We start from the raw sequence: 13,926 nt of genomic DNA, 5'->3' as shown, positions 1-13,926 counted from the left end.
TCTTATATCCTTGGCTGGGCGCTCTCATTTGATCTTCACTGCAGTCCTATGAAACTGGCACCTATACTTTGATCTCCATTTTCTAGATGAGAAAAATGGAGACTTTGCCATATGAAGTAACGTGCCCAGCAACACGCAGCCAGGAGGGAGCCCAGGAAGCCTGGCGCTGGAGGCGCCCCTGCGTGAGCTGCAGCGCTGAGATGTGCTGTGAGTATAACATTCTCACGGATTTTGAAAATGTAGTGCTAAAAAGTAAAACATCTAATAAATAATTGTTCATATTTATTAATCGGTTAAATGATAATATTTTTGATACTCTGAGTCACAAATCAATCTCATGTCTTTTTGCTTTTTCAACGTGGAAACTGGAAAAATCTAAAAATGTGGGCTGTGCCTTCTTCCCCGTGGACAGCGCTGCTCGAAGCCTGCCCCTCCCTGCGCTCAGTCCGGGACGCTGGCGTTTCTGTGCGGCCGCGCCAGGCAGGGCTCGGGCTTTCCGTCCGGGCGTCTGTCCAGTGCCTGCCCGATCCTCAGCAGGCGCTCCAGGTGCCGAGAGCCCATTCCCAAATCTGAAGAATGGGCGAGGCACTCTCCACACAGAGAAGCGTCAGCACAGCGAGAGGGAGGCGGCGCGGGAGCGGGGTCCGGGTGGGGGGACGGCGGGGGCGCACGCGGCGCTCCGGGGGAGCGGGGTCCGGGTCGGGGGAAGTCGAGGGCGCACGCAGCGCTCGGGGGAGCGGGGTCCGGGTGGGGAGACGGCGAGGGCGCACGCGGCACTCCGGGGGGAGCGGGGTCCGGGTGGGGGGACGGCGAGGGCGCACGCGGCGCTCGGGGGGAGTGGGGTCCGGGTGGGGGGACGGCGAGGGCGCACGCGGCACTCCGGGGGGAGCGGGGTCCGGATGGGGGAAGGCGAGGGCGCACGCGGCGCTCGGGGGGAGCGGGGTCCGGGTGGGGGGACGGCGAGGGCGGACGCGGCGCTCGGGGAGGCTTGCCCAGGGCCGATGCGCAGTCCAGACCCCCGGCGAACGGAAACGTTAGAACGTCCCTAGAATGGACACGAAATAACCCAGGGAAGAGTCTGGGAGAGGAGCCGTGTAGAAACGGATACAGGCTGGCAGCGAGCCGGCAGGCCGCCCCGGGACAGCGGCGCTGCACTAGGCTCAGGGGCTGCGGAAGGGGCCCGGGCCCCGCGGGGCTGCTCATCCTTCTGGCCCCGCCCAGCCCCGCCCCAAGGCCGCCTGCTGCTGTCACCGCTGTCCTATGACACAGGACATATGTCCTATGATGTAGCTGGGCCATCACTATGAAAACACGGCAGTGCTTGAGTATTCAGTAGATCCAAGCGGCTGTTCAGAAAGTATGGGCCCCTCCACCGGTGCAGTCCGCAGAGCAGCTCTGGGGGGCCACACTGAGTCGTCCGTCAGCACGAGGAGACTGGTGGGCACCGGAAAATGGGGATGAGGAGGAGGGCGTTAAGGGGCGTTGGCGCAGGTGACAGGCTGCAGGTCAGCGCCCGAGGCTGCAGCACACTCCCACCCCGGGCCGGAAGGGCAGGGACTGCACGGGGACCCTGAGGACAGAGTGCAAGTGACGCCCTGTCTCCTACCCCAGAGTAGCTTCTCACCGGCTCCCCAGCCAACCTCCTGGGTTTCAGGCAGATGGCCAGGGTGGGGGTGGGTCTGAAGGGAGACCCCAGCCAGGGCATACTGGCTGCAGCCCGTAAACCCCTGCAGGTCTGTGTCGCGCCCCCGGCCACTCAGCCTCCCTAAACAAGGAAGCTGGAAGCTGACATCCCTGGGTGTGTTCAGCTGCCCAAAGCCACCAGCACCTTGTGTGTTTCCCTCTTCCTGCTTGGCAGGAAGCAGCTGGAAGCCATCTCGTCTTTGAGACTGGCCCTTTCACGCCACAGATGGCTGCACTCCACCAGGAAGGAGGAGGAGCACAAGCCGCCTTTCGAGCCTGTCTTGTGTGGAAGAAACCACTTTCCTGGGAGACCAGAACTAAGTCACTTGACTCCTCTCAGCTGCAAGAAGAGTGGGCAGCCATGATGGGCACACCCTCGATTCCCAGCTGAGGCTGGCACGGTTGCTGCCCGGTGGGTGGGAGGACCCTGTGAGGGCCTGGGTCACCAGTGACCCCAGAGACTGCAGTGCACTCCAGGTAGGAAGTGTGCATTGCTCATCTCAGTCTTTCAGTGTCCTGGAATGCCTGGCAAAGACTCTGCTTTTAAACACAGGTTAAATGATGCCGCTCAGTCGATGGGAGCTTGTCATTTGGGCAGAAAGTGTGCAGTCCACTACTGGGGCTTCTGGGACTGGGAAATGGGAACACTCACATTTTGGGCTTGGAGAAAGATCCCAGTTACAACTGAAACGATTCTAAAGTACCAGGTTAGCTCATCTTCTAGCATTTTTTCCTCCTAAGTACAAAGCTGTAAAAGCATGAAAGATTTAGGCTCCTCTGCAAGGCTTGAGCCTTCAGAGGGGGGAGCGACCCACCCAACTAACCACCCCATATAAGCCGAGCGCGTGTCAAACTCTTCCCAAAAGAGCCGCGTGGCAGGACACCATCTAAGGGCAAAGGCTTTAGAGGTGGGTGAGTTACACTATACTGCAGGCCCGGAGCACTCCCATGGTCTCCCAAGCTTGTAAAGATCCTAGTTACCCAGAGTATTGACGGCCTACTGTTGGCACTAACTGCAAATACTTAAGTGAATGAGAAAGTCGTCATTCATCCCTTGGACAAGGAGGAAGCCCAATGGCACCCACTGTAGACTCTGCTCCCAGGTTGCCATCGTTCTGTTTATTGGCTCTTGAATAGTCGAAAGTCCACTTAATAATAAGGTCATCCAGTGCGTTTCTCCTTGTCACACACACAGCTATCATGAGGGAACCTTGTAAGTGCCTTGTTGAAAACCTGGGGCACTCTGGCTTTGTCACAGTGTTTTCCCAAAGTGTGTTGTTCCCAACCGTTGGGCCTGGGAGCAACTCTGTGGAAGGAGGTTCTGTGGTGACATCACTTTGGAGAACTCTGAATATAAGATTCCTCTTCTGGAAAGTACCTTCATGTATCAACAGCTGTATGTCCCTTTGGAAATAAAACTGTTTAACAGAAAACTCCATTCCTTTTTGTGTGTGTGTAATATTAACATCTGTGGTGGCAAAATAATGGCCCCTCACAGATGTCCCTGTCACAATTGCTGGAATCTGTGACTATAGTGGTTTATATAACAAAGGGGAAATCAAGGTTGCAGGGAAGATTAAGGTTGCCAACTAGCTGACCCCAGATAAGGAGGGTAGACTTGATGACTCAGGTTGGCCCAGTGGAATCACAAGGGTCCTCAAATGTGGAAGAGAGAGGAAGAAGGTCAGTCAGCGGAGAGATGATGATGGAAGCAAGGTCAGAGATATTTAAAGATGCTGTGCAGCTAGCTTTGAAGATGGAGGAAGGGGCCACAGGCCAAGGACTGCTGCAGCCACTGGAAGCTGGAAAACACAGGATACAGATTCTCCCCTGGAGCCCCCAGAAGGAACGCAGCCCTGCTGATTCCTTGAGTTAGCCCAGTGAGATGCATGCGGGACTTCTGATCCCCAGGTCAAATGTCTAGTGTTGCATCCGCACATTCGGGAGAGAATCGGGGGCCTAGACAACACACCAGACGTTTGACCTAGAGCTCAGATGGGGAGAGAGGGCAGGCATGAAGATACGGTCTGAGACCAACATGGAACTCAGGAACAACAGGCAGCGCTTGCCTGCCTGAGACACTCACATCTGTGTGTGAGGTGCCCACGGCGTGAGCACACAGTCACCCTCCGAGTTGTCATGGAACCAACCACAGCAGCTGCTGGGAGCAGAAAGTCACGAGCTTGTGCCCACTGTTGCTGCCATGCAAACTAGCAAACCAAGCCCCTCTTTCCCAGATCCTATTTTTAATATTTCTGGCAATGAAACAGCGTGTGCTAACCCTAAGAAAAGGTAAGTCATGTCCATGGATAACCTTGGATTCGAGCAAATCCCTTTTGAATGCTGTGCTCCTGTTTCTCCGTGTCCACCCACTCTGTGGAGAGCAGCCAGGCAGATAACGTGGGAACGTGGAAGTGGAAGCTGGAGACTCGTACCCCCACTTCCAGTAGTAACTATTTCTTCGGTTTTTCCAGCTAGAAAATAGGTGTCCTCTGGATGCTGGGGAGCTGCAACCAGGCTTGGGGGCCATGGTTGTCACCCAGCATCTGTGCCATTTGCTTGTCACAGTTCTCCCAGAGCTGGTGCTTTTATGCAGGAGCTTCATTCCTAAGAATATTTATCTTACCCACTACTTAATTTTGGGTAAGAGACTCTTTCTGGAAAGAAACCATTTCTTGTACTTTGCTAAATCATCATCAGTAGTCAGTGGCCTCTAACACCAGGCGCTCCACCCAGTGTCCATGGCTGAGAGCCCTGCCAAGCTGGAGGCCCAGCATCTGCTCAGTGTGGCTCCAGACATTTGCAGCCTTGCTGACATGGCAGGGGGCTCAGGGCAAAGCCACAAACAGGCTGTGTCCAGGAAGCTCCTCTGTTGGCTTGGGCACCATCTAAACTGAGCTCATTCAACAGAACAAAAGGGTCAAGCCAACATGTAGTTCCTTTATTCTCTTGCGTTTCCCAGACCCTGGCGTGTGCACTTCTGGGGGTGATGTAATAATTAGAGTACTCTGACGAAAAGTTTTTTTATTTTATTAATTGTACTGGTATTTATGATGTGAAAAGTAAAAACAAGGATCAGATGTAAAGTCAATTCAAAGAAAAATGTTAAGAAAAATAGAAACAAATCAGAGACGACCATGACAAACATCACAAAGTTGTGCCCTGTGACTGATGCTGGGGCACCCGGATGGGGTGGAGGGTTCCTTTCCAGTACGTGGAGCAATGCCCAGTGAATATCTTCTCTTGGGGCACACGTGCACCTCTGCCTACTTGCTTCCATCCCTCTCCACCTCTGGACACTTTATCTCCTGATTAATTAAGTTTATTGGTAGAAGGGTCTCCTGCAACTCCACCTGTTACACATCTCGCTGCTTCTATTTTTCCATATTCTTTTCCAGGAAGAGGCTGTTTGCATGAGGAAATTTGCATATTTCTCTGTGGCTGTTATTCCCATGTAGCAAGTTTGCATTTGGCTTATTTCACTCAATATTGTATCGGAAGCATTTTCCATGGTGCATATTATCCCAAAATAATTTTCAACTGTAGAGGTTGGTTGTTTCCCATTCTTTAAAAGTTTTAAAATCTTTTGGCTGGGTGCAGTGGCTCACACCTGTAATGCCAGCACTTTGGGAGGCCGAGGCAGGTGGATCATGAGGTCAGGAGATAGAGAACATCCTGGCTAACACGGTGAAACTCTGTCTCTACTAAAAATACAAAAAAAAGCCAGACGAGGTGGCAGACGCCTGTAGTCCCAGCTACTCGGGAGGCTGAGGCAGGACAATGGTGTGAACCCGGGAGGCAGAGTTTGCAGTGAGCCAAGATCGCGCCACCACATTCCAGCCTGGGCGACAGAACGAGACTCCATCTAAAAAAAAAAAAAAGTTTTTAAAGTTTTTATAGAGACGAGGTCTCACTGTGCTTCCCAGCCTAGTCTCAAACTGCTGGGCTCAAGCCATCCTCCTGCCTCAGCCTGCCAAAGGCATGAGCCACCCCACCCAGCCTGTTTCCTTTTTTTTTTTTCTTTTTAAATGAATACCACTGGACACACAGCTCTTGCCTTCTATTGAACTTTTAGTTATTTTTGGAGAATAAATTATTGCAAGTGGGTCAAAGTACACAAATGTTCACACTTCTTAACTGCCCACCCCACTAAGCTTGAGGCCTCTTAGCTCATAGAAAAAATGGTGACCTTTGTTCTCAATATGCACAGGACCTTATCAAAGAAACTTTTCAAAGAATGAGATAAAAAAAAAAACTGGAAAAATGACGGAGGATATAAATGTTGCCTCAGAAAAAAGAATACACTTGGCCACAAGAATATGAGACATGCTCAGCCTCACTGATAATTAAACACTTGCAAATTCACGCCAAAAAAAAAAAATCTTATAAGTATAAGCAAGGACTGACAAGTTTGGTAATAGCCCCGATGGTAAGGTCTGGGGAACAGTCACTGTCATTGTGCTCTGCAGACATGCCGATCAACAAAGCTGTAGGGGAGGATAACTTGCAACCACTGTCCTCAGTGCTGGGGATAGCAGCAGCACTGTCCAGGAGCACTTCCGGCCACCGTGGAATGTTCTGGACCTGGATCCAGCATGGCTGCCACAAGCCACGTGTGCTTACTGAGCACTTGAAATGTGACTGGTGCAATGGAGGGACTGGATTTTTAAATTTTTCATTTGCTTTTAATAAACAAATTGAAATAGCCACACATGGTTAGTGGCACCTGTATTAGATAACTGACAGCTGCAAAAGGATGCTGGCTCTAGGAAGCCCAGCAGCCTGTGATGGGGCTGCTTTGAGAACAGGGCACAGCTGAGTGCCCTGTGCTGGACTATGGCTAAGCCAGCTGAGTTAAGCATATCTCAGGGAACTCTGTGTGCAAAATAAGAAAGAGGAATTGAAAACAGAGAAATAGTGGGAAGAGGCAGAGGAGAAGAATAAGAATTGCCTGTGGCCATTTTTGAAGTGTGGCCTCCAGGCCTTGCAGCTGTATCTGCACGGCCATGAGCAGCACCGCAGACCTGCGTGACATCTGGCTGAGTGGCCACTGAGAAGGGTCTTTGCTGCCTCAGTTCCCAGGCGTGGCCATCAGTACTTGTCAGAACCAGAGCAGGGGACTGTGCCTTACAGCTGGATCAGCTAACCAACACTTTCTGGCTGTTCCTGGCTCTTAGATGTGGAACCAAAAATGTTATTGTACAGTTTGGTAAAAACAAATCATTACTTCGCACATGATGGCTTATAAATCTGGTTGCAACGGATTTGCACAAAATGAAGCATAGCTTAGTTTCTTCATGGTCTGGTCTAGTGTAAAAAGTGGGGGTGCTGTTTGTCATGTCACTGACAGGGGGTGGGAGAGAGAGTGGCCACTCTGCCAGTGGGTTCCTGCACCATCTGTGGTGTGCACTAGCATTTCCCAAAGGGAGCAATATATTGGACCCTTTTTAAGGCAAATAGTCTTGACAATGCCTGATAATTCATCTAGGGACCCTAGTTAAGTGTTCTATAATTATTAAGGAGAGTTAGAATTGTAAGCCAATTTTAGTTGACATGTATATACACACACACACACATATATATATATATATTTTAACCTTTAAAAAATTCTTCCTGGCTGGGCGCAATGATTCACACCTGTAATCAAGCACTCTGGGAGGCTGAGGGGGGCAGATCACAAGGTCAAGAGATTGAGACCATCATGGCCAACATGGTGAAACCCCATCTTTGCTAAAAATATAATAACAACAAAAAATCAGCCGGGTGTGGTGGCAGGCACCTGTAGTCCCAGCTACTTGGGAGGCTGAGGCAGGAGAATCGCTTGAACTTGGGAGGTGGAGGTTGCAGTGAGCTGAGATCATGCCATTGCACTCCAGCCTGGGCAACAAGAATGAGACAATGCGCCCGGCCCTAAATGTTTAGCTTTTTAAAAATCCTTGTGAAATCTGTCCAGGTGTGGTGGCTCACGCCTATAATCCCAGCACTTTAGGAGGCCAAGGCAGGTGGATCATGAGATCAGGAGTTCAAGACCAGCCTGGCCAATATGGTGAAACCTTGTCGTTACCAAAAATACAAAAATTAGCTAGGTGTGGTGGCACATGCCTGTAGTCCCAGCTACTTGGGAGGCTGAGGCAGAAGAATCACTTGAACCTGGGAGGCAGAGGTTGCAGTGAGCCAAGATCGTGCCACATTGTATTTCAGCCTAAGCGACAGAGCAAGACTCCATCTCAAAAAGAAAAAATAAAAAATCCTTGTGAAATTTATATTTGTTAATGGTGAAAAACAGAGCTGCCAAATTATTTTTTTCCACCTTTGTAATCAGTTCTCTAAACACCAGTCTATCCCCTTTTCCCGCCCATTCAAAACATCCCGTAATCCCCAATATACATGGGCTTTATTCAGACCTACATTTTGTTCCATTGCTCCGTCTCTGCCATTTTAATTGCTATCGTTCTTTTTTTTTTTTTTTTTTTTTTTTTGAGATGGAGTGCAGTGGCATGATCTCAGCTCACTGCAACCTTCATCTCCCTGGTTCAAGCGATTCTCCTGCTTCAGCCTCCCAAGTAGCTGGGACTACAGGGGCCCACCACCACGCCTGGATAATTTTCTTTAGTTTTAGTAGAGATGGGGTTTCACCATCTTGGCCAGGCTGGTCTTGAACTCCTGACCCCATGATCCACCCGCCTAGGCCTCCCAAAGTGTTGAGATTACAGGCATGAGCCACTGTGCCCAGCCTTAATTGCTACAGCTCTTAAAATGTAAAGCGATTCCTGGACATTTTCTCTTGCAGGTGAGTATTAGAATCCACTTCTCAAATTTCATTTTAAAATGATTTTGGTAACTGGATTAAATATGTAGTATTTTCTAAGCTGACAAAGAACACAATATAGTCAGTAGGTGGATGTGACTCAATGGGTTTTCCCCCCTCACTCCCCAAACAGCCCTCATTTCCACATGGTCTCCCCCTGACATGAGGCCCTGGTCACTGGCCAAGACCAATCCGTCTGCCCTTGCCAGGGGCCTTCCTCGCCCTCACTCTCCAGTTTTCTTTATGGTATTGGTCAGCACCAAATAATATGCCAACATTATTTATGCATATTTTAGATTTATCAACCATCTTTCTTGCTATAAATCTTAGTTAAAAAGGGCAGAGGTTTCATTGATTTATTCACTGATCTATCCCCAAGGCACATCATAGACACTGATATTCATTGAATGAGTGAATTTGGAGCGATGGCGTTTGAGATGTGAAATTTGCCATCTCATTTGAACACCAACCTTGGTCTTTAGGGCTAACTCCCCTCCAGGTGCAAGATCCTGGAAAGGTGCTCTCTGTTGAGGAAGAGTAACTTCCCCATGGAGAAAGGCCTTTGTTTGGTCAAACCACCTCATTTCATTTAATTTGATCTTCTCAACAATTCTGGAAGGAAGACGATGCAGATTCAGCTGCAAGTGGGAATGTAAATTGGTGCAACCTCTTGGAAAAAGAATTTGGCTTGACATGTCTTAATCATGCTCTCCCCTACCCCTCAATCAGAGACCACCAGAACACACTGTGGGCTAATAGACTGGGCTTGTTTCTTGTTGCAGCAAGGAAAAACACATGCCCTGGGGAGCCTCGTGCGTTCCACTCAGCAAGGTTGTTAGAAAGACACGATGATAGGATTAGGGCTTGGGTGACCTGCAAGGGGATTTGAGGAACCCGGGCTCTGCTTGGATGGATGCTGTCAGGAAGTGGGGCTAGCTCTAGAGTCAGGAGTCTTTCTTTACAAGCAGGAGGAAGGAAGCCAGGCAAGAGCTGCCCCGCAAGGCAGCCGCAGTGCTCAGGCAGGCAGCACGGGGCATCAGGGCTTCTTTGGCAGGGAGGGTGCATTTGTGTTCAGATGTGAGTCTGGAGGGGCTTATTCCTGCCTTGATCCCTCATGATCGGGGTGGACGTGCCTGACACGTTATGTTCCATGACATAGTTTATATTTAGCAGAATACAGGGCCCAGCTCCTGCATGTCAGGGGCTGGTGTTCTCTTTCTCACTGCCTTTTAACCCAAGGAGTCCACTTTTGGGCATCAATCATAAGCAAATAGATACACATGCAAATGAAAAATGTAAGGCCAGGCGCAGTGACTTGTGCCTGTAATCCCAAGCACTTTGGGAAGCCGAGGTGGGTGGATCATGAGGTGAAGAGATCAAGAGCATCCTGGCCAACATGGTGAAACCCTGTCTCTACTAAATATACAAAAATTAGCTGGGCGTGGTGGTGCGCACCTGTAGTCCCAGCTACTCGGGACGCTGAGGCAGGAGAATCGCTTGAACCCGGGAGGCGAAGGTTGTAGTGAGCCGAGATTACGCCACTGCACTCCAGCCTGGCAACAGACTCAAAGAAAAAAAGAAAGAAAGAAATAAGAAAAGTGTATGTACATCTCACCATTATTATTAATAGAGAAAATGCTCTCCAAATACAGGTGCAGTAAAGAAGTTTTACAAAGCAAATATGTGCCACAGGCCATGCTGGGCAGGGCAGAGCGCAGACAAGGCTGAGGACGGCACGGCCACGAGCGGCCGCCATGAGCTGGTGTGTGCTGCAGACCTACAAAGATGGCTCACGGGCCCAAAGACAGTGCTAAATAGAGAAGTGAGACACACGCCTATAAATATAGCGTACTATCAGTCATGTAAGGGAAAATCTTTATTTATTCAACAAATACTTCCTCAGGACTGACTCCCTAGGGAACAGACCTGCACTTGTCTGTCTTTTCTCTGTGACTCATGACGATGATATAGGGAGATGACACAGCATGTCCTAGAGGGTGGCTGGCTAAGCTCCAGGGCCTGGCTTCATGAGGCGTAACTACCAGCTGCTGAGCTCCAGAAGTTGGACATTTCCCATGTACTCCAAACTGACGGCGCTTCTGAGGACCAAACAGTGACAACCAAGTTCATGTTTTGGTGACTGACAAGAGGGCATGGGCACAGTTGTAAATCCACTCTGTTGATTGCCAGCTGGGGACGACTTCTCCAGTGAGACGACAGCTCAGTTGTGCTCAGGAACTTTCTGGTAGCAGAAAGACCTGATTTGGCCCCGGCAGGGGTCGGGCTGGCCCTGGAATTAAAGCCAGGTGAGAAGGAGCATCTTGGACGAGAGTCACCAGACCCCAGAGGGTGAAAGGAAACCCTGGGTGGGCTCCTGATCTAAAGGATGGATTCTGGGGGAGTCCCCAAATAGGCCATGTTCCTTCAGGTAACATGCTTTACATTTCATATCTACTGTGTAAAACAAATTATCCCCAAACTTAGAAGCTTGAACAACAATACTTCTTATCTCACAGCTTCCCGGAGTCAAGAATCTGGGTGTGGCTATTCGGGTTCCTCCAGAACAGGGTGTCTCATGGCGCCTCACGCACAGCACAACCCCAGGTCTGGGTCTACACATCTCCTGCAACATATACTTTACATTCTGCTCTTTTTTTTTTTTCCATCAAGGCCTTTACATGACCACATCTAAGCACACACAACAAGTTTCTCAGCTTGCTTTTTAAGTCTGAGTATTCTAGGTAATCCAGTAACTCCTGGTCCTCAACTTCCTAACTCCTGACTGGGAGACCACTCCTCTGGTCTGCCTGTGCTGGTCGCAGGCCAGTGCCTGAGCCAAGGCCTGTCCAGCAGGTCAGGTGAGCGGCTGCACATGCCCCCAGCACCCTGTGCAGCATCCTCTCCTATGCCTCCCACTTGCACTCTGCTCCCTGAGTGTAGTCCTTGGCACATCCTTTAATGCCAACAATTCCTTCCAGACCAGAGACACAGGCAGGGGCTGAATGCATGCCAGCCCCTCGCAGGTCCATGGGGTAGAAAAGTGGCCTTGCCCCCAGCCTGCCCTGTCCCAACACCCTGGCTCCTCCTTCCACACATTCCGAGTGTCACCCCTGTGGGTGTGAATATGGGAACAAGACCCAGTGGGGACAAAGCCACTGAAGCAAATTCTGTCCCTTAAACCTGTGGAACCAAAGCAAGGCTGGCAACTCTGACCCTCCCGTGCCTGCTCTGCCCTCCCAGTGGCTCTAGCTCCCTAAGCTGGAACTCAGATACAGCTTCAAAGGGCATCCAGAGGCCACACAGGATGTGGGCTTATCCCTTACTCTCATGCGGGAGAAGAGCTTCCGCAGTGTGAATAAGACATTTAATCAGCCAGTCCTGCTCAGAGCCCTAGACCCACCCTGCTCTTGCTAACCTGAAGAACAGACACTAGGCTGGGCATGGTGGCACATGCCTGCAGTCCCATCAACCGGGGAGGCGGAGGTGCAAGGACTGCTTGAGCCCAGGTGGCCAAGGCTGCAGTGAGCCATGATCCAGCCACTGCACTCCAGACTGAAGTGACAGAATGAGACCCTGTCTCTAAAAAAAAAAAAAAAGAATAGCCACTGCAACAAGCACTCTATCTTGTCATAAATTTCACCTGCCAGGAACTCCCTGCTTTGACCTGCTTGTCTTCAGGTCGTTGATCCTGAGCAGGTGGCCAACGTTCTTTCACCACTTTGTAGTCGCACCTCCATTTCTGTTGCCCTTATCCTTCTTTGCATCCACTGGTAACTGTCTCCTGACTGATTTCCTCACCACCAATACCTGCCTCCTCTCCCCTTTCCCTCATTTAGGAAACACGGTGCATTCCACTTCCAACATATCATGATTTTCTGTCTCTCTCACCTACCCCAAACACCATGTCCTCAATTCCACAGTAAAGCTAGAACTAGCTATTCCTCTTAGAACCACAGAACTCAGCTGTCTAGAAGAAAACAATATTGTGGGTCTCTGCAAAACTGCATATATCGAGAAGCTTCAGACTTAGGGAAAACATAAAAATAGCTGATGTTGGAAAGAGTAGGGGTGGGGCATTGGGGAGAAGTAAGGAGCCAAAAATTGGTAGGAGATGGCCATGAAGCATATTCTGTCTTCCAGCAAATGGTGAAGCCATTCTAGAAATACACTCATTACCCCACTCAGTCCTGGGGAGTCTAAATTTCTTGGTAATACATCTTCAACTAGAAGCATTTATCAGACATCAAATCCCCTAGACATCTAGCTTGCCTTTCCAGGAAAAAATAAAAAGACAAATATAATTTAACAACAAACTTGTGTAGCAAGAGAGACACTAATGGTGAGAGCTGCACGTAGTTGGTGTTAATGGTAAATGTCTTGAAGTCTGGTTATTCTAGTGAAATCAAAATCCTCCTCAATTCAAATACCTCTTAGGCTCTCTTGACCCATCATTAGACTGCCTGAACAGCAGGAAAGTTCAGTCACTCAGAGAACACTTCTTGGGCACATTATTCTGTTGCTGGTATGTGGGACACAGGAGCTGATGAAGTGAGTATGCCTACGGGGTCAGGTTTGTCTATGCAAAAACAAATGAACAAAGGACTCTGAACGAACAGTTGCCAGCGGCCTATGCAGTGACTACTTCCTCCCACTCACTCAGCACCTTGGGCCACATTTCTGTATTGCAGGGTTGGAACGGGCTTTGTTCAGCCTCAGTGAAGAAGGGACCAAACACATTTGCCCCAGGTTCAGGGAGATCATGAGATTCTCCCATTTTCCCAGTGTCAACACTGGGGATGGTGTGTATACATCAGGCTCATTGCTGGGGAACTCGGCTATCTCACCAAAATATTCCAAGTAATTGCTGATATTCTGGATGCTGACTGCTTTACTTAAAGGCATCCACTGTACATACGACAATGCAAATTTGAAACACTGGCTGGTAGCGGCAGAGCTACTGATCCCAAACTCTGGTGGGGCTCTTTGACCGGTTTCAAGGTCAGGGTGCAGAAAGTTCAACTTTAGAGCTCTTTCCCACCAAGAGTTTTCTTTTCTTATTAAATTCCAAAAATGTTTATTGATTAACAACTCAGTGCTAAACCTATGAGAGAACCCAAAGACTTAAAAACCTGGGGTCCTCAGGAGGCTGAGGCGGGGGAATGGCGTGAACCCAGGAGGCGGAGCTTGCAGTGAGCTGAGACTGAGCCACTGCACTCCAGCCTGGGCAACAGAGCGAGACTCCATCTCAAAACAGAAACAGAAACAAAAGCAAAAATAAAACAAAAGCACCCTGGGGTCCTGCTCTCCAAGACATGTTAAATGAGATAATATAAAAATTCCCATTTCTGGTACCTGAAAAAGGTTTAGGGCTGGAGAGGTCACAACTTTCAGTTTGCTGACCTCATCAATCATCTGTCCCCAAACAGACAGACAGG

The sequence above is a fragment of the Rhinopithecus roxellana genome, chromosome 6 (genome assembly GCF_007565055.1).
Source record: "Rhinopithecus roxellana isolate Shanxi Qingling chromosome 6, ASM756505v1, whole genome shotgun sequence".
Lineage (NCBI taxonomy): Eukaryota > Metazoa > Chordata > Mammalia > Primates > Cercopithecidae > Rhinopithecus > Rhinopithecus roxellana.
The sequence above is the reverse complement of the archived record's forward strand: the minus strand, read 5'-3'. Positions refer to the sequence as shown.